The 18,017-nt window shown below is 42.2% G+C and overlaps 1 non-coding gene across 1 annotated transcript; it reads right to left on the bottom strand.

Moving 5' to 3' along the window:
* Window positions 1-15,421: 15,421 nt before the first annotated feature.
* Window positions 15,422-15,581, bottom strand: LOC147886723 (U1 spliceosomal RNA). Its single transcript, XR_015543381.1, has one exon. It is a non-coding gene; the product is annotated as a U1 spliceosomal RNA (small nuclear RNA).
* Between the last annotated feature and the right edge of the window lie 2,436 nt (window positions 15,582-18,017).

Raw genomic sequence — 18,017 nt, 5'->3', positions numbered from 1 at the left:
GGATTATTGGGTTTTAAGGTTGGGGAAATGAAAGAAGAATATTTTCCAAAAAAGGTGGGAAAGACTTGTTTCGTAAGTGTTGTGATCCAAATTGAGATAGAGACAAACCTCTTGGAAGACAAGCGTGAGTGCTTGAAGTGCTGCATGAGGATTTAAGGGGGTAATGGGAATGCGATTGAGGCAAAAAAGGATGTGAGAATGGAGAAAGGGATGATGAAAGAAGTTGGGGTCCAAGGTGCAGACATGTAACTGATCATCAAAAGGTTTAATAAAAGGTTTAAATCGCTTAAGTGAATTACATTGACAGGTGGAGCTAAAGGATTTTGCTAGGAAGGTAAGTTTAGGTTTGTAAAGTAAAGATCTAAGGGGTGGAGTATGTCAGAATCAAAGAGTTGAAAGTATGGAGAATGTCAGAATCAATGTTTAAGTGTAAAAGAAGTGTATCTTTGAAAAGAGATTTAGGGGAATTTTAGTTAAAATCTTGTTTGAATAAAGAACATGAAAGTACTTTGCAAATTTCTTCTCTGGAATCGACTAAAAAAGAAATAAACCATTGTTGAGTAATTTGGTCGAACGTACCTCGCGACCATTAGAGGGAGCGATCTGCAAAAGCCAACAAGTCAGAGACGCGATCAGTGTTTATCCTAGTCAATGGAATAGTGTGAGGTAACATCATTATCTTATGTTTTTCTTTTGGGAGAACAGGTGGCGGAAGATTCCGGTCGAGAATCTTTAACATGAGAGGTGAGAGAAGGGTTACTAAGTGGGGGACAAGGGATAACTTTATGGAATTTAGGGGTATATTTTGGGGGGAAACTATGTCTTCTCTTGGGTGAAGGAGGGTTGAGCTTAGCTGTAGAGAATGCTAAGGGCAAGGGAGGGACCTGGAAAGAAGAGGGGAGGGGAAGTCGATGGAGGGGAAAGGGACTTTACAGTTTCAAGGAGTAGAATCTTGAAGTGATAAAATGTGACAAGGGAGAAGATTGCCTCTTTAGGTAATTGCAACATCCAGTTTAAGAAGGCAAAGAGTTTGGCTTGAAAGGAGCTAATAGGGAAAAAGATATCCAGACGGTTGAGTATATACCAGACAACATGATAAAACAAGAGGATAGAGGATTTACAGGACATGTTCATCTTCTTTATGAGACAGATACACTTTATGTAAGGCCGGAAGACGTTCCAACAATTCTTCAGATAATAGTTATCATCTTTGTTTGAAGAGCTAGTATCATTACGAGTGGCACCCTTTGAGCAAAAGAACACCTCCTTGGTGAGGTCACATTTAGAATGGTCAATAGAGCTTAGGAGGAAGTGGGAGTTGAAGAAGTAATTTGAGTTAAGATGCAAACGCCCCTCGTAGGCATCTTGTTTGTATTGATCCACCTCTTTTGATGAGAGGTTACAAATGAAGGCAAGCAAATAAATGGAAAAGGGTGTAAGAGAGCTCAAGTTATCAAGACACCAAATCTTATGATCAACAACTAGAACCTTCATTTCTATGTGTCTAAGAGGAAGAAGGGGCACATAGGAAGGAAACTTTTTTAGCTCTCTACTGTCAAGGGGCTTTGGTGGTTGTGAGAGGGACTGAGAGAGGGTTTTGAAAGAAGCCTCATCTTTAGGGAATAAAAGGTCAAGGTTAATAAAGTTGTGAAAACTAGTATTTGAAGGGGCTAACCTAGTTGGGATGGGGAGGGGAAAGGCACAGTTGAGAACAAGGATGTTGTTGGCGAGGCCGAGGACTCGGGGGGGTCACTATGTGTAAACCCTCTATATCACGTGCGTTCAAGGCCTATATTTAAAATCCCTTATCTGTAAAAAATTTCACTAATAAAATATACCCCTTTTCTATACAAATCTGTAAATTTTTTCCAAAACTATTTTAAATAGTCCCTTATGTATATTTATTTCTGTAAATTTTAGAAATAAAAAAAATCCTTCTGTTGAACTCACGTGATAGGGTTACATATGATGAGTGACCCCCCCGAGGCCGAGGATGATGGTATGGTATTCATTCAAAGCATTGGTGTCATTGAGATTGATAGCGGCTAGATTTGAGGCAACTTTTTCAAGTCTAGCAAGGGCGCCATCACTTTTTCTTTGCGAGAATTTAAGAAGCTTGATCCAATCATTAAGGGAAAGTGTTTTAATGAGTAATGGTGTGTTTTTTGAAAGGGCTTTGAGATCGTGCGTTCTAATGAACGAAAAGAACTCAGGTTTCTGGAAACAAGAGAGTACCGCTTGAGACGCGGGAGAGGGTGTCGGGAGAGGGCTATTGAGTGACTTGGATTGAACTGCAGTATCCCAAGAGCACTTCTATAAAGACAAGAACAGGATTAGTAACAATATTTGTGTAAAATGTAGGTAAAACCAGTTTAATGAAAGGAGTCAAAAGGCTAAAAAGCCTTGATGACTAAAGTCGACTATGTGCAACCGTCTAGAGTTGCAGGGGGAAAGGATATGTGTTTGGAATACAAGACAACTCTATGTGTCTGCATACCTATGCTGTGCAAGACAAGCCAACATATAGGATAATTGAAGAGCAGAGTCTGCATACCTACCACCATCCAACAAGAAAACATAGTAAGAACCAACTTAGCTTAGGTTGGGAAGACAAGTGTCATAAACACCCCTCCCTTGTTATCGGGGTCACAATAAATTAGAAGCTTTTACCAAGAACTCAAACCACTCAATGTAGTATTAAAAGTGCAACAAGACGTGTTTATAAATTGTGGAATGAAGTGAACCAATATTGAGCTTCATACAAAGGGGAGGGGAAGGTGTAAAAAACTAACATAAATGGAGCGTGGGAGGAGGTTAGAAAAAATGCATCTTTACTTAAATTAGGAGGAGGAAAATTAAGTGGGAGAAATTAGGGAAAATGAAAAGTGGAAGTGAAGTATTAGGATTAATAAGAGGAAGAAAAATTGGTGGAAAAGATGGGGACGTGGGGGGTTTGGCCTAGAATCAAATAAGATAAGAGAGTCGATTGTAAGACAACGATGGTACTCAAATGACAACTATGAGGATTATGGTATACTCAAATGCTCGTTTACCTTTTGCCAATTGATATCGTATCCTTCTTGCTTCTTCTCCTTGGTTTAAACCAAGGGTTGGCTGCAATCCTGAATGCCCTCTTGTACTCGTCGTCGTCGCCTAGAGGCAAACCAATCACATATTCTTGTGGATCAAAATTCAAGGAGTTAGATATGAATGAAAAAACATATGTACGACTGAACATATTAGATACTCAGTAGAATATAAATATATACTTACCACCCATGCCTTGTTGCCTAGTCTTCCATCGCTCTCAAGGTGCGAATGACCTATGGTCTCCAAGCCTCTCCTTGCCACCCTTTGCTGAGTTGTGAATGCATCTGGATTCTCCTTGAACTCCTCCTTTGCATGAAGAAGTGTGGTTCAACGAAGACTTTTTCTAAGAGTTTCCAAAAAGTTTGGCAGACTACTTTAGCAATGAATCTACTGCCAAGTTAAGAAGGAGGGAATGTCACATGCACCCTTGCACTTGGGTGCAATGTAACACACTAGCTACATCGACAAGTGCGTAATAGTTCCCTAATAGGAGATTTTGTTGTATGTTGTGACCCCTTTGTGAGCCCTTGTCCAGGGACAATCAGGCACAAGCTACGTAAGTCAGTCTCTCAGGCTTAGGTCAAAGTTAGACAGAGCAGTCCTTGTTCACTGGTACTCACTCGGGATTAGAGTTTTTCCGTCTTAGGATTAGAGATACGTTTAGGTCTAGCATAGGAAGGATCCCTTTTGGGCCAGAAGAAAGTAGAAGACAGCTGGACTAGACAAAATAACATTTAGAGGAAAAAGACGCTGGAAGAAAAAGAAACCACAGATTTTGAAAAATTGCTCTTAGTGATGCGTGAGGAACTCAAGAATGAGGAGGCACAACGACGCACAGAGCTTGCTTGGGCAGAGAGGCAACAAAAGCTAGACCATAGGCGATGCTTCTCCGACTCAAACAGATGTTAACTACTATGCAGGAAATTTTGAGCGCGATAGCAGTCACCGCCACAGCTTCATCATCAACAAAGGTAACACCACTCACCCAGTCCACTCCAAATTTTGTTAAATACGATGGTAAGTATGACCATTCACCTATTCTTCAGTTCATTCATCAATTCTTATCTCATTTTCCATTGGCGTAGATTCAAGATGAGCAAGACAAAGTCCACCTAGCAGCCCCTCATCTTACCTGTGAGGTGGTTACCTGGTGGCAACATTGGGCTAGTAAGCATATGAATCCAACAAATTTTAAGACGAATTTCGTTTCATCAACGTTTGTTACCAATCTCAAAGCCTGTTTTCTACCGCCACAGTATATACTTAACCTGGAAGATGAATTTTCTCGACTCTCCCAAAATGGTTTACCTGCATTAACTTACAGTAACAAGGTCATCACTCTAGCATAGTAGTTAGGCGTGTCTCAAAGCAATAATATGAAGAAATCCATTCCAAGATTGGACACTAACATCCGTTTTACCATCTGGAACTTCGACCCACCCGAGTACGAGCAGACGCGCTGACTCTCGCCCAGAATCAAGAAATGATGTTGAATGGGGTAAAGCCCAGGCACGTCCAAAAGGATTCCAAAGCCCCTTAGTAGTCAAACAACACAACGGCGGGTTGAAAGAAGGACAACCAGTACCAAAACAAAGAATGCCAAGGCCTTGCTGTGATCACACGATCAGATTACATTGCATGTTACATTCTTCAATGGAAGCAAGTACAAAGCAACTTGCATTGTAGCTTGCAAGGAGTTGTGGCTTAAGTGTATTTTGGAGAATATAGATGATGTGTGCGATAATCAGAATCACATAGCTATTGACGAGAACCTTGTCTTTCATGCATGAAGGAAACAAATTGAGGCCCATTACCATTTTATCTGGCACCGCATCACGAATGAGATTTTGGACCTGACGAATTTTTTGACTTTACCACATCATCTCAGTTGTGTTTATGAAATCTCTTACGTGGAGCACCTCATATGACGCATGCATATAGGCACACAGTGAGCCATTGAGAAGGAGTGTTAAAATAGATCACTAACCCACCTCGAGCCCCCATATGAGGATGATGCACATTTAGTAAACCTAGTAGGTGAAGCGACATAACTGGAGCATGCGCTTGCTGTACGGCTTGCTGTATGGCCCATGTCCCATCCTGCATTACCCGCTGAAACAATACGCAAGGAAGCTGAATAAAAACAACAGATTTGTGCAATAGCGACATGCCTATTTAATACATCTGGTAGGGCCTAGTAGAAGGTCAGTTACAAGCATGTTGGCAAACCTATAGTCGGGCCGAGTTTGACAGCAGACCCAAATCGGCCTAGATCCGGTCGGCTCATTTTACAGACCAAGTAGGCCTAGTCAGGACCCTGGCTACCTACAAAAGGAGCTATAGGTCGCTGCCAGGTCACCCTTTTCCCCAGGTTTGAATACATGAGCCTTAGGTCAAAGGCTCTGGACGAACTCGTCCACCTTTTGAGTTTCTCTAATCTCGGCAATTAGAGCACAATCTAATACCGTGAAACTCATATTATACATAATGCGTGACAATGCATCAGCAACTTTATTATCCTTCCCTCTTCGGTACCAAATCGTCAAGTTAAACTCTTGCATGAGTTCTGCCCACCTAGCTTGGTGGCCTCTCAAGTCAGGTTGTTTACAAAAATGTTTCAGAGTATCATGATCAACATCAACATAAAACTCTGACCTATACAAATAATGTCTCCATGTTTTCAGAGCATGGATAACAGCATATAACTCTAATTCATGAGTTGGCCAATTTCGTTGAGAGGAAGAAAGCTTCTTGCTTTCAAAGGCTACTAGCCTTCTCTTTTGGAGGAGAACTGCTCCTACGACAATGCCACTTGCATCGGTTTCAAGGAAAAACGGTTTCTGGGAATCGACTATTTTTAACACTAGACCTGAGACCACAGCTTGTTTTATGGTGTTAAAACTTTCCTGTTGATTCTGCCCCCATATAAAAGGTACTTTATCTAAGGTCAAATCAGTCAATGGCAACACTATCTCGGAATATCCTTTGATATGCCTTCGATAAAATTGGACAAATCCCAAGAATGATTGCAAAAGCGGTCAAACTCTGAGGGATAGGCCAAGTCAATATCGCAGCCACTTTCTTTGGATCCATTTCTAACCCCTCATGAGTAATAATGAATCCTAAATATTCAAGTCTTATCATAAACAGTACAATTTTCTTCTTATTTACATAAAGACTGGCTTTCCTCAAAGTATTGAGCACTATTCTTAAGTGTTCGTGATGCTTAGCAATACTTCTACTGAACACAAGAATATTGTCAATAAAATATACTACAAACTTCCCGATATGTGGATGTAGCGAATCGTTCATAAGCATGACGAATGTAGCACGAGCATTGGTAAGTCCAAACGGCATTACCAAAAACTCATAATGTCCAAAACCTGCTTCTAAAAGCGGTTTTATGGACATCCTCAGCTCTAATACGGATCTGATGGTAGCCACACTTAAGATCAATCTTGCTGAAAATTATGGCCCCATGCAATGCATCTAGCAAATCATTAATCCGAGCCATCAGATACATGTGCTTAACAGTGATATTATTCAGTGCTTTGTAATCTATACAGAGGCGAAAAGTATCATCTTTCTTTTTCTTCAATATCATTGGCGAAGCAAAAGGTGAGAAACTGGGTTGAATCTAGCCCAGCTTGAGCTATTCTTCCAATTGTCTTCGCACCTCCGCTTCTTCGGTAAAACTTAACCTATAGGGAGGTCTATTTACAGGTTCTACCCCTAGGATTAGTTCAATCTTATGCTGAACATTCCGCTCTGGAGGTAACCCATAAGGTAACTCATCCCTAAAACAATCAGAGAACTCCTCTACCATATGATCAGCCAACTTGGCCATCTCTCCATTTTGGGTAACATTAGTGCTAGCCGAAGGACCATCAATCAGCTCTATCGATGCTGTACAAAGAAACATAAACTCTTCTTGAGATTTTTAAACTTCCATTACGGAAACCAACGGTCCTTGAGGTATATCTTTTTCACCTCGTAAGACATACAACACATCATTCATCTTGAATTGATAAATGTGCTTTTCCCAATCTATGGCTGGATTCTTCCTAGAATGTCAAGCCTTACCTAGGGCTATATCTGCATAAGCAAGCTTTGTCATTTCAAAATCAAGCTTCTCTGTATAGTCCTGAATTCGAAGTTCCAAGTGGGTAACCCTTTGGTCCCATACTTCAGTTGTCTGCCATTCTGACTGTATATGCATAATCAGATGGGCTAGTTTTTAATTTCAGCCTCTTTTCAAGCTTGGAGTTAATTACATTGTGCGTTGACGCTGAGTCAAACAACACAATGGCGTCATGATTGGCTACTTGCCCTTTCATCTTAATTAACTCCGTATCGTTAAAGGTTGTATACCCCGTTGTTGCGGGCTTTGATAGGACATTATCAGGTGCACTGGTTACTAGCTTAGCAACAGATACACATAACAAAACAGGTACTGACCTTTGAGAAGATCCTGCTAGTTGAATCTGCATCTGGTCTGCTCTGGGACTTTCCTCCATTTCCACGTCGCATTCTGAGATCACCATCTCAGCCATCCAATGATCCTTGTTTCGTGGACAATCTTTCCACTGATGAGGCTGAAGGCATCCAAAACACAAGCCTTCTCTCCTCGCTTTTTCTCTTTGCTCTGGGTTCAAAGAAGACTTCGACCACCATTGGTGTTACTTTTCTTTTCACTCCAATGGTGATACTTGGTTTAGGAGTCTCAACTGGCTTTGCTTGCTTGGCTTGACCACTAGGCTGTGAGGCACTCCCTTTGCTAATCCACTTCTTCTTAAACCCACTTTTCTTCGGGTACTCATACCGAGTCCCAACCAGCACAAATCCACTTGGTCTGTTCCCTTTGGCATCCTCATAGTTCAAGGCTATGGCAATTGCTTCATCTAGCGTGTTTGCATACTTAGCCCGAACTTCCATCTTGATCCGATCATTAAGTCCAAAGATAAAATCTTTTACTTGCACCGACTGAGGTAGAGGTTCATAAATTTTCATTACACTTTCTCTGAACTTACCAGTATATTCAGCTACTAATAAATTTCTCTAACGAAGGTTTCGATACTAATCCCAAGCTCGGGATGCTTCGTTAAGAGGTAAGAAGTGTTTTCTAAATTCTTTTTTAAACCCCTCCCAAGTAGTGGATGCCACTCCATCTTTCTGTTGTTTTATCCACCACCTATCCGTTGCCTCATTAAACATATGGGTGGCCTCGCGGAATTTCTTTATATCATTCCTGATTTCACAAATGGCGAAGGCCTCGTCCCATTTGTGTAACCAGGTCTCTATGATATCGGAACTACGGCCAGACATCCGACCAAGATACTTTTCTAGCCTATAATTGGAAATATTAGGCACCTTAGCCCTCCTAGGCTCGACCGTATGAACACTGGTCTCAGGCTCCATCAAAGCTTTACCCTTCTCTTCACGAGATGGTCTAGCAAACATACTATGAACCATTTTTCTGAGCTCTGATTGCCCTACATTTGCTTGCAATTGTTGAGCTAAAATATGTTGCAAGGCATCCTCCAATAATGCAATTCTACCAGACAGTGTATGGCTTGTTGAGCGCGACACTTGCGGGGTCGGCCAGACCGACTCTATGGGATCCACCCTAGAAGCTTCTTCTTCAACTTCCATTTAAGTCGATTGGGTTTTTCTTTAAAAAAATAAAAATAAAACACTGCCTAAAATTGTATTTACAAACTGCTTCTCAATCTCACAACCACAAAAGGTGCCTAAACAGGCGTAACCATCAACTAAAAATAGCTGAGAACCAAGATGAATATCTTTTCCCTATACTAGGGAAATATCTGCTATCTCAAATAACTCCAAATACCGAGGGCAAATAAACTAGCATATACCCCAACAAAATTTCAAAGGCATAGAAAGCTCCCTGGTCATATTTATGCTGCATGAAGAGATCAACTAGTCCTTGTAAGCCACTCCCAATCTATATTTATAATCTGTCTTGTGACCACCTGCCTTTAAGCTGGATTCAAGAGAAGATCAGCCATTATAAACAAATACCAGTCTTCACAACGTGAACTCCTGCACCCACGCAATCTCTATGGTCTGACAGGCTCCCCACAAGGCTCTCGACTTGAAACAAGTAGCTCTGAGGCACACGTAATTTTTGACGCAATCCCCTGGTTACTCTCAGCCGTCAATCGTGACATCAACAAAATGAACGGGCTCGTCAACGAAGGGCTAACTCCATCCTTTAGCGAAAAATCGCAAAGGTCTGCACCTTTCAACGTTTGCTCAAGCTTAAGGTGGATAACGATAGAGAGCTTCTTTTTCAGGCGCACACTACCCAAACGTCATGCATATTCAAGGTAACAATACCGACCACCTGATACACTTCTCATTGCTCAATCGGGAAACATGCCGCCTGGCTCAACACAATCCTTTCATGATCTGGATTCGCCCAGCTTAATTGTGGACTCCCCAAATCGTTACCTGATTGTTACGCTCTGATACCAAATGATACGACTAAACCATTAACGCCAAACTTTTTCGGCATAGGCACAACTATGTTCCACCCAGCCAACCCCTACTGTAGCAAGCTCCAAAAGATATGCAAGTAAGAAAACCTGCATGCTACACATAGAGCCCACATATCCCTAGATGGATCTAGTCCCCCAAATGTCATCATTTGAGGGCATCTCCTAAATGCATCATTTACCCCTCTCTTGGGATATCATTGAAATCATTTGCCCCTTGGCACATTTAATGCATTTAGACCCCTTAGCCTTAGATCCACCTAGTCTTGTGCCAGGTCACCCTCACCAAGGACCTTGACCTTGATTCCTTTTGATCATTTACGTGAAGCCCAAACAAATATAATACAAACATTGATCCTTTAAAGGAAAATGTCCACTGACTCTTCCGAGGTCATGTTACCTCAACTTGAGCGTAACAATCACTACCACGATGGTCGAAGCAGTCCATGAAACTTACATTCCCTGCGTGTGCATGCGCACACGCACTATGTGTTTTGGGGGACTGAAGTTGGGCAGCGAACTCTATTAGCTAGAGTGAATATCTACCAAGGAGAATGCTGTGTGATCCTGCCTTGCTTGCCAATGAAGGAAAATATGAGGTCAGTTTAGTTACACGTGAGAGCCTTTGAGGTCTCACCCAAGATATGCCAAGCCACTATCATCTCCCAGGCTGATGATTCTGCATTTGATGATAGACTAAATAAACAATTAGAGGGAACTTATCGTCTAAGACCAGCTCTAATATAATCCCAGACAGCCAAGATTCGCTTAGTGACTAGACCCCCTATAATCTCTCTCTCTCTCTCTCTCTCTCTCTCTCTCTCTCTCTCTCTCTCTCTTTCTCTGTCCATATTCTGTTCATTTCTGCTGCACTTCTCACAATCACTACCATGATGGTCAAAGCAGTCCATGAAATGTACATTTCCTGGGTTGTGCATGCGCGCACGCACTGTGTGTTTTGGGGGGCGGAGGTTGGGTAGCGAACTCTATTAGCTACCAAATGAAGGAAATAAAATCTGAGGTCTGTCTAGATACACGTGAGAGCCTTTGAGGTCTCACCCAAGATATGCCAAGTGACTAGACCCGCTATCATCTCCCAGGCTGATGATTCTGCATTTGATGATAGACTAAATCAGCAATCAGCAATTAGATGAAAGAATTAAAATGGCCACCCTAGGATGTGGACTACATGATGTGGAGATGTGGATCACGGATATCCACAAGGAGAGATGTGGATCACATGATAGAACTTGATGATGTTATCAAGTTATGTCATAAGTTGAAACAAATAGAAATGAACTATAATATGAGCTAGAATGGGAAATAAGAGCTTTATTTATGCTAGCATTATTGCTTGGTTCTTGTAGGTCATGTGTGTTGGTTATATGGAATTTCCTTGTACAAGGAATTGTGTAGTAGGTAATGATCCCCTAACCTTGCACCCAAGTTTTGAGTGCCTTATGATTTAAATTTGAATAAAGTGACAAGGCCAAGCATCATTGGGGCATTGTAGAGCTGCTCGTGCTCTAAATTTTGAGCCAAAAAGCTCCCAAAATGGAGTCCTCATTCAAAAGTTATAATGATTTTACTATTTCTATATTTGTTATGACAAAATTCAATGACGTTATCGAGTTATGTCATAAATTATGACAAATTTTGTTGCCTCTGTGCCAACATGGACAAAATGTGTGTGTAGAGTAGCGACAAAGCTCCACTTGTACTTGCATAAGGCTAGGAATAATCTCTCTTAGGAATCCTCAGCATGCACGTTCTACTTGCAACTCCTATATGCATGTTCTACATGCAACTTCTACTTGCAACTCCTACATGCATGTTCTACATGCAACATGCAACATGCGAGTTCTACATGCAACTCCTACATGTAACTTCTATATGCAAGTTCTACTTGTAGAGAGAGAATGTCTTACAATTCTTACATACAGAGAGAGAAGCTCTCTAACTTGTATAAATACCCCATAATGGAATGAAGCCCACACTCTTTGGGGCATTGTGTTGAGTTCTACTTTGGTATTCCAAGGAATTATCTGAGGTGTCCATGCTTCCTTGCACTCCATGTCCAAAAGCATGTCCTAACCTTGCAACTCCTCCTCCCCTCTCCTCCAGAGTCTCCTTTACCACAAAATGTGGTGAGCTAGGTCCAATCCAACTTCTTGGCACCATATGTGGAATACCCTCTGCATAGGGCAAGTAACAATGATCATTGTTTTCAGCAAGGGTCATCACTGGAATCATATATTGAGTCTCCCTAGTCTACAAAAAATAACAAGGGTTGCTTACTCTTAGAGTCATCATTGGAATCTTGAATCATTGGAGCCACAACCACTTAAGGATATTGACTTTCCACATGAGGCAAGCCTCCATTCATCTAGCAATGTGGAGGTCATGTCTAGGAATTGGCACCACCAGCTAGTGAAACATGTCAATGGAGAAAAAGGGAAACTTTGGATAGCAATGTCTTCTAAATGATATTGAAGCACGTCTTATTTCAATTCGAATCCATTTTGTGCAAATAGGTGACTTAACCTTTGACAAACAATACCGCCTCAAGGGAAGCATTGTCAATGTATTTGTAGATGTTGATAGAGCTTAGCACATACTCCGAAGATTCCTTACAGATGGCGAAACAGCCATTGTTGGTATTAAGAGAATGTTTCAATACAAACATTATTATATGAGTGGCTTAGTAAGGTCTACTTTGACAATGTGTGCATTGAATGAGCTTTTGCCTAGTTCCCTATATAAGGAACAAAAGGTCACGTTAAACTGCAAATGGGCTGAACACATTGAGTGTTTGCAAAAAGAACAATTAGAAGAGGACTCATCTACAAACGCCTTCATGGATGATGAAAATGTCAAGTTGGAAACTAACACGCTAATACATGGGATTTACACTAGCCAACAAGTCATTGACTTTGAAGACAAAACAATAATTGTTGCACCCTCTGGAGGCTTTTCACGTTTAAGCATCTTCAAAGACAAACATTGCAAAGAGATAGCATTCCCTAACCTCTTCCACGGCCACCATTGCATGTACAATAATTTAGGATTTCCTCGTCCACCCATGCGCACAACCAAGCTATTAACTCCGCTAAATAAAGAAGACATCGTATGTACTTCAAAAGAGCAAATGAAACATATCACACGACTGTACATCAGGAAGTGACTCTATACATCAATAGACGACATTCTAGCTATCGTAGGAGGAGAAAAAGATTCTTGTTATCTGCATCTCAACTCTCTGAGAAATCTAAGGTATATTGTTGCCATAATGGTTTCTTGAGACATCTAGGAGTTGGGAAGATCAAGTCCATCAGATCTGACTACCTCAGTCTTAATCATGAAGAGCAAGAAGCTTATCTATGTAGATCGATCATGCAAACTACAAAAGATGTGTTTAAATACTACCTTGACCATATATTGGTTTGTAGAGGAGCATTCAAGCATGAACTCACTCTTGGCAACAATAGAGTGCAACGGATTCAATCTAGGTCTTTGAAGGATGGTCTATCGAGCAATCGTCGTTATGGAAAGTTGATTGGACCTTGTGGAAGGTTTGCTATTTCATGGATGGAAAGTTATTTTAAGGAACATGAAGAGATAATGCCAACCACAAGCAAACTACACTTAACTGACAACTACACAAGATTCAAAGTATTCTCAATCTACAAAGATGATATGTTAAATAGTAATGAGAGCAACACATGAGCTACTGCCATTTCACAAGGTTATGGAAGAATTACTTCAACAATGTGACCATTCCAAGGAAGGTTAGAATGGGGATCTCTCTCTCTCTCTCTCTCTCTCTCTCTCTCTCTCCATATTCTGTTCATTTCTGCTGCACTTCTCACAATCACTACCATGATGGTCAAAGCAGTCCATGAAATGTACATTTCCTGGGTGTGCATGCGCGCACGCACTGTGTGTTTTGGGGGATGGAGGTTGGGCAGCGAACTCTATTAGCTACCAAATGAAGGAAATAAAATCTGAGGTCTGTCTAGATACATGTGAGAGCCTTTGAGGTCTCACCCAAGATATGCCAAGTGACTAGACCCGCTATCATCTCCCAGGCTGATGATTCTGCATTTGATGATAGACTAAATCAGCAATTAGAGGGAACTTACCGTCTAAGACCAGCTCTAATATAATCCAGGCAGCCAAGATCCGCTTAGTGATGACTAGACCCCCTATCATCTCCCAGGCTCTCATCGATTCAACATTTGATGATAGATTACATCAACAATCATCTCCGAGGCTCTCATCGATTCAACATTTGATGATAGATTACATCAACAATCAGAGGCATAGACCAACTCCAATAAGATCCAGGCTTTGCCTACAACTTTTCCGGCCTGAACTAGACCATCTATCTATTTTTGGATTGCCTACTCATAAACTAAGGTCAGTCTAGCATCTCTTCATCAATTGGCAGTACATGTATCCCTGCTCTTAGACAAGATGAGCGGTCTCTATGCAGGCTTTGTGAACATATCTAAACTAAGGTCAGTCTAGCATCTCTTCATCAGTTGACAGTACATGTATCCCTGTTCTCAGACAAGAGAAGAGGTCTCTACACAGGCGTTGTGAACATATGTTAGAGCAGGCGGTGGATGAGTTTAAGATACATTTTGAACTTGGCGATGCACAAAATGGAATTGCAGATCGATAAACTTGTTGAGATTGTGCTGCGGCCCATTTAACTCAGAACATGCAATCATTGTTACCATCTGTACATGATGATAGGCAAAAATGCTAAGCTTCTGAATCAAAATATTGGGCACCCAAACATGCCGCAGTGGACGTGCTATTTTGCCTCAATGCTCCTCCAGTGGCTAGGACCACATATCCACTGGATCGACTTGCCATTGTTCCCACCCCAGAGAAAGCAGAGGGATTTTCCTACCCGACACCAAAGAGGCAAGTCAGGTTTTTTGTGAACCTTGCTGGTTATTGCTCAGTTACGCCAGAATCATGACCCCCTCTTCGAAAGGAATGGGAAGATTTCCAGTGGAATGGCAATTGTGACTAGTCTGAGTCTGCGTACGCACAGGAAGGATCATTTCCCTTTCGGTACAAGTTTCCTAAGCAGGCAGAATGCTTCAGCTAGCCCAGCTCCCTGGCACCCCCTGTGCATCATGAGATAAAGTGAAACTGTCGATTGCATTGGCCACATCTGGCCTGCAGCATACAAAAGCATATACGAGTGAGCCACTAGATTATGATTATATGGCAATCTCGCCATCTGAGCCCTCATCATGTGGAGGTGTCAATTTGTCAACTTGAATTAGGGTAGGGTGAAATGTTTCCAGCAGTCTTGATGTATCACCTTTGGCAAAGCTAGGTCTTCCATTTTGCCCAAGCAGTAAAGAATGGTCCTGAGTTGGAAATGTTAAAGCTTATCGTCGCTGGCACTGCATACTATGACCAGAACATCTACAACGAAGGAGCGCATGGAGAATGGTAATGTGAATACATCATGTGTGATCCATGGTGGTGTGTATGCTGCCGTAGAATGGGCACCATGGACAACTGAAAAGTAGGAGCAGTTTTTTGCAGTATCGCGATTTACCTGGAATGCAGAGGCGGTGGAAGTGATACACCAAGCTAAGAGGCTAAGGAGAGAGGGAGGCCGTACCTGAGTTTTGCAATGGGCGATCATAGAACGTTCTATCCCGCATGCGTTTTAGTTACAGGCTATCACGATTGAATACACATGGATCTGGTGCTGTGCGAGACAATGTGTTGTAGGTAGGAGGCCCGAAGCAGCAGATCCGTCCAAGTTGAGCTCGATTTGGAAGGGGGCCGCGCGAACGCGAGCCCCCACTGCCACAAATTATGACGTGCACTCTCCCCGTAGGGAGATGCTAGGGTACAGCCCGTCCGAAGTGCAATGGAGGGGCCGACCCTAGGCCATCGGCCTTCCTGATCACCGATCGACCCCGCCCAGGTAAGTATGTCTTACCGCTGTGCTGGAATCCCTTTAAGTAGGCTCCCGACCCCCCCATATCCCAACCTCTATATGGCCTTAAAACGCGTTTTTCCACGTGGCACAATTTGAGCCACCGCCCTAGCTACTCTATCAATAACTCCTCCATTGCTTGAGTGCAATCTTAGCCTTCTAAATTGCCTTCACTACCCTTCATCCCTTGAGTCCGACCCGTCAAAGGCTATAAGAACTTGTCAATGATACAATATGAGGTGAAGTGCATCACAAAGTAGGCACGCATATAACGACGCTAATTAGCCGGTTTCCTTATGACAATTTGAGGATATCGATTCAAGTAGTCCCACTCCAAAATTAATGTCCATGCTAGACACTTTCACTTCCGAAAATATTAAATATGAATGGCCCCTGGTTGTTGTATTGGGGTAGTCATTCAGGGATTCATAGGACGGATATAGAATCCAACTATGCATTCCTTCAATGGCATATATGTCCATACAATGTGGGTAATTATCTAGACATCTATTGAACCATATTCCCTCAATCCGCCGCCCAGAGTGGGGTCCTAGAGACAAATTTTCATTTTCTTTGTGCAAGATATTACTATTTCTAGAGAGGGAAACATACTCAAAGCTTGAAATGATTGACGCGTATTCTCGCCCTTGGTGTTTGTTACTTTTCTTTAAGTAATTCGACCCATGTCCATTACCACAATCGATATCGTACTTGTCCCATCTGTGCAAAAATTACAAAGATTTCATATTGGAAATTTTTGGAGAATGACTCCGGTAAAGGTCGTCGAGTCGTATTCTATAGGAGAAAATGGTTATAGAAGGAGATTCCCAATGGGAGATAGGGTTTCATGTTGTTAAGAGAATGTTGAAGAGGGAGGATTCATGTTGTCAAGTAATGAACTAAGGCAATTACTCGGTTTTCTTTTATATTTTTTGCAGGTTTTCTTTACTTTCTTTGCATCTTTAAGTAATAATTGGTTTTCTTTTGTATTCTATGGCCAACTTGAAGGTGTACTTTGTTCCTTTAGGTAATTGCTAATTGAATGTATAGCTTCCAAGGATGTACTCCTTTGATATAATTATCTTCATGCTATTTGGCAAGGCATCCCATGCGATGGAGGCCCTAACGATGGCAGCGCAGACAAGGGTTCTGTGTCTTCTTCTCCTGAAACTCACGTCTCGCCCCCCCACTCCCCGTCCCATCAGTCTTGCTCTTGTCAATAATCAGATAGACATCAACAGTGCATCAGATTCGGTCATGCAAGATCTAGATCATGATAAGTGCAATACCCCTCTCCCCCCCTTCACCCTTCACCTAGAGGAAAGTGACATTCTTCAACTCAAACAAGGTGGTAGAGAGGCGGACACTCTTCGTAAGTTTCTCTCTGAGTTCAAAACTGCTCCAACCAGTAATCTCCCTAATAACAACTAGAGTAAAGAAAAACCTCTTTTCGTCTCCTTCGCTACAAAGGATCAACGATCCAATGGAGTCCTCAAGTTTGCAATGCGCCAAGTCCCGAAAGGGAACCCCGTGCAGGAGCTGCCAAAGAGCACCTATGCTGGTGCTGTCAGTGGAGGAGGCAGAAGCCTTTTCAAGGCTCCGTCAATCAACCTAGGAACAACTCTCGCTACGAGCCACGAGAATCTTCAGTGGCACCCCGCCCTCCTCCATCTCAGAACCTGCAAAGTTCCCTTCCGCCATTGATCCAAACGCTCTAAAGGCTACAAAGCCTCTCAAAGGTAAGATTCCAACAGTCAAAGTACACAATGGACTTCTTAACAAAATGACAAAATGGCTCTGTTCATGCGCTGTTGTAGGATATATTCATGGCCCAAGGCCACCTGCACTTTTCCTAGAAGGTTGGGTCTATAACTTCTAGTCGCGTAAAGGCCTGGTTGTCACAACCATTCATTTTTCCTCGGGAACGGGTATATCATCTTCATCTTCAAAAAATCAGAGATGGCGATAGAAGTAGTGCAAAAAGGGACATGGACTATTAGAAATAAGCCTTTGTCAGTACAACTCTAGGAGCCCTCCTTTAGTCCCGATTCCCCGCCTCTGTCTAAGGCCCCCATATGGGTGGAATTTCCTGATTTACCATTATCTCTCTTTCCCCAAATTGAGACTCTCTGCACACCGCTTGGCCAGTTCCTCGGTGTGGAAGCAAAAAAGGTTTATAATCCCCCGAGGTAACCCTCAAGCCTGTGTCCTAATGGACCTCGCTTGTGACCCTCATAGTGCCATTCGTATTCTAGATGGGGACGGAGTTGCGTTGATCCAAAAAGTTTTCTTCAAGAGCATTCCCAACTCTTGCTTCTCTGCAGTATGGGAGGGCACTTTACACTCAGACTCCTACTAAGCATCCGGTCCCTTCTCCTCCCATGGAATAGAAGGAGACTTAGAGCAAGGCCAAATTTTGAGAACCCAACTGG

This window comes from Dipteris shenzhenensis, chromosome 24, assembly GCF_047967505.1.
Source record: "Dipteris shenzhenensis isolate YYH24624 ecotype China chromosome 24, Dip_SZ_1.0, whole genome shotgun sequence".
In the NCBI taxonomy this organism is placed as follows: domain Eukaryota; kingdom Viridiplantae; phylum Streptophyta; class Polypodiopsida; order Gleicheniales; family Dipteridaceae; genus Dipteris; species Dipteris shenzhenensis.
Note: the sequence above shows the minus strand (reverse complement) of the source record. Positions and strands in the feature narration are given on the sequence as shown.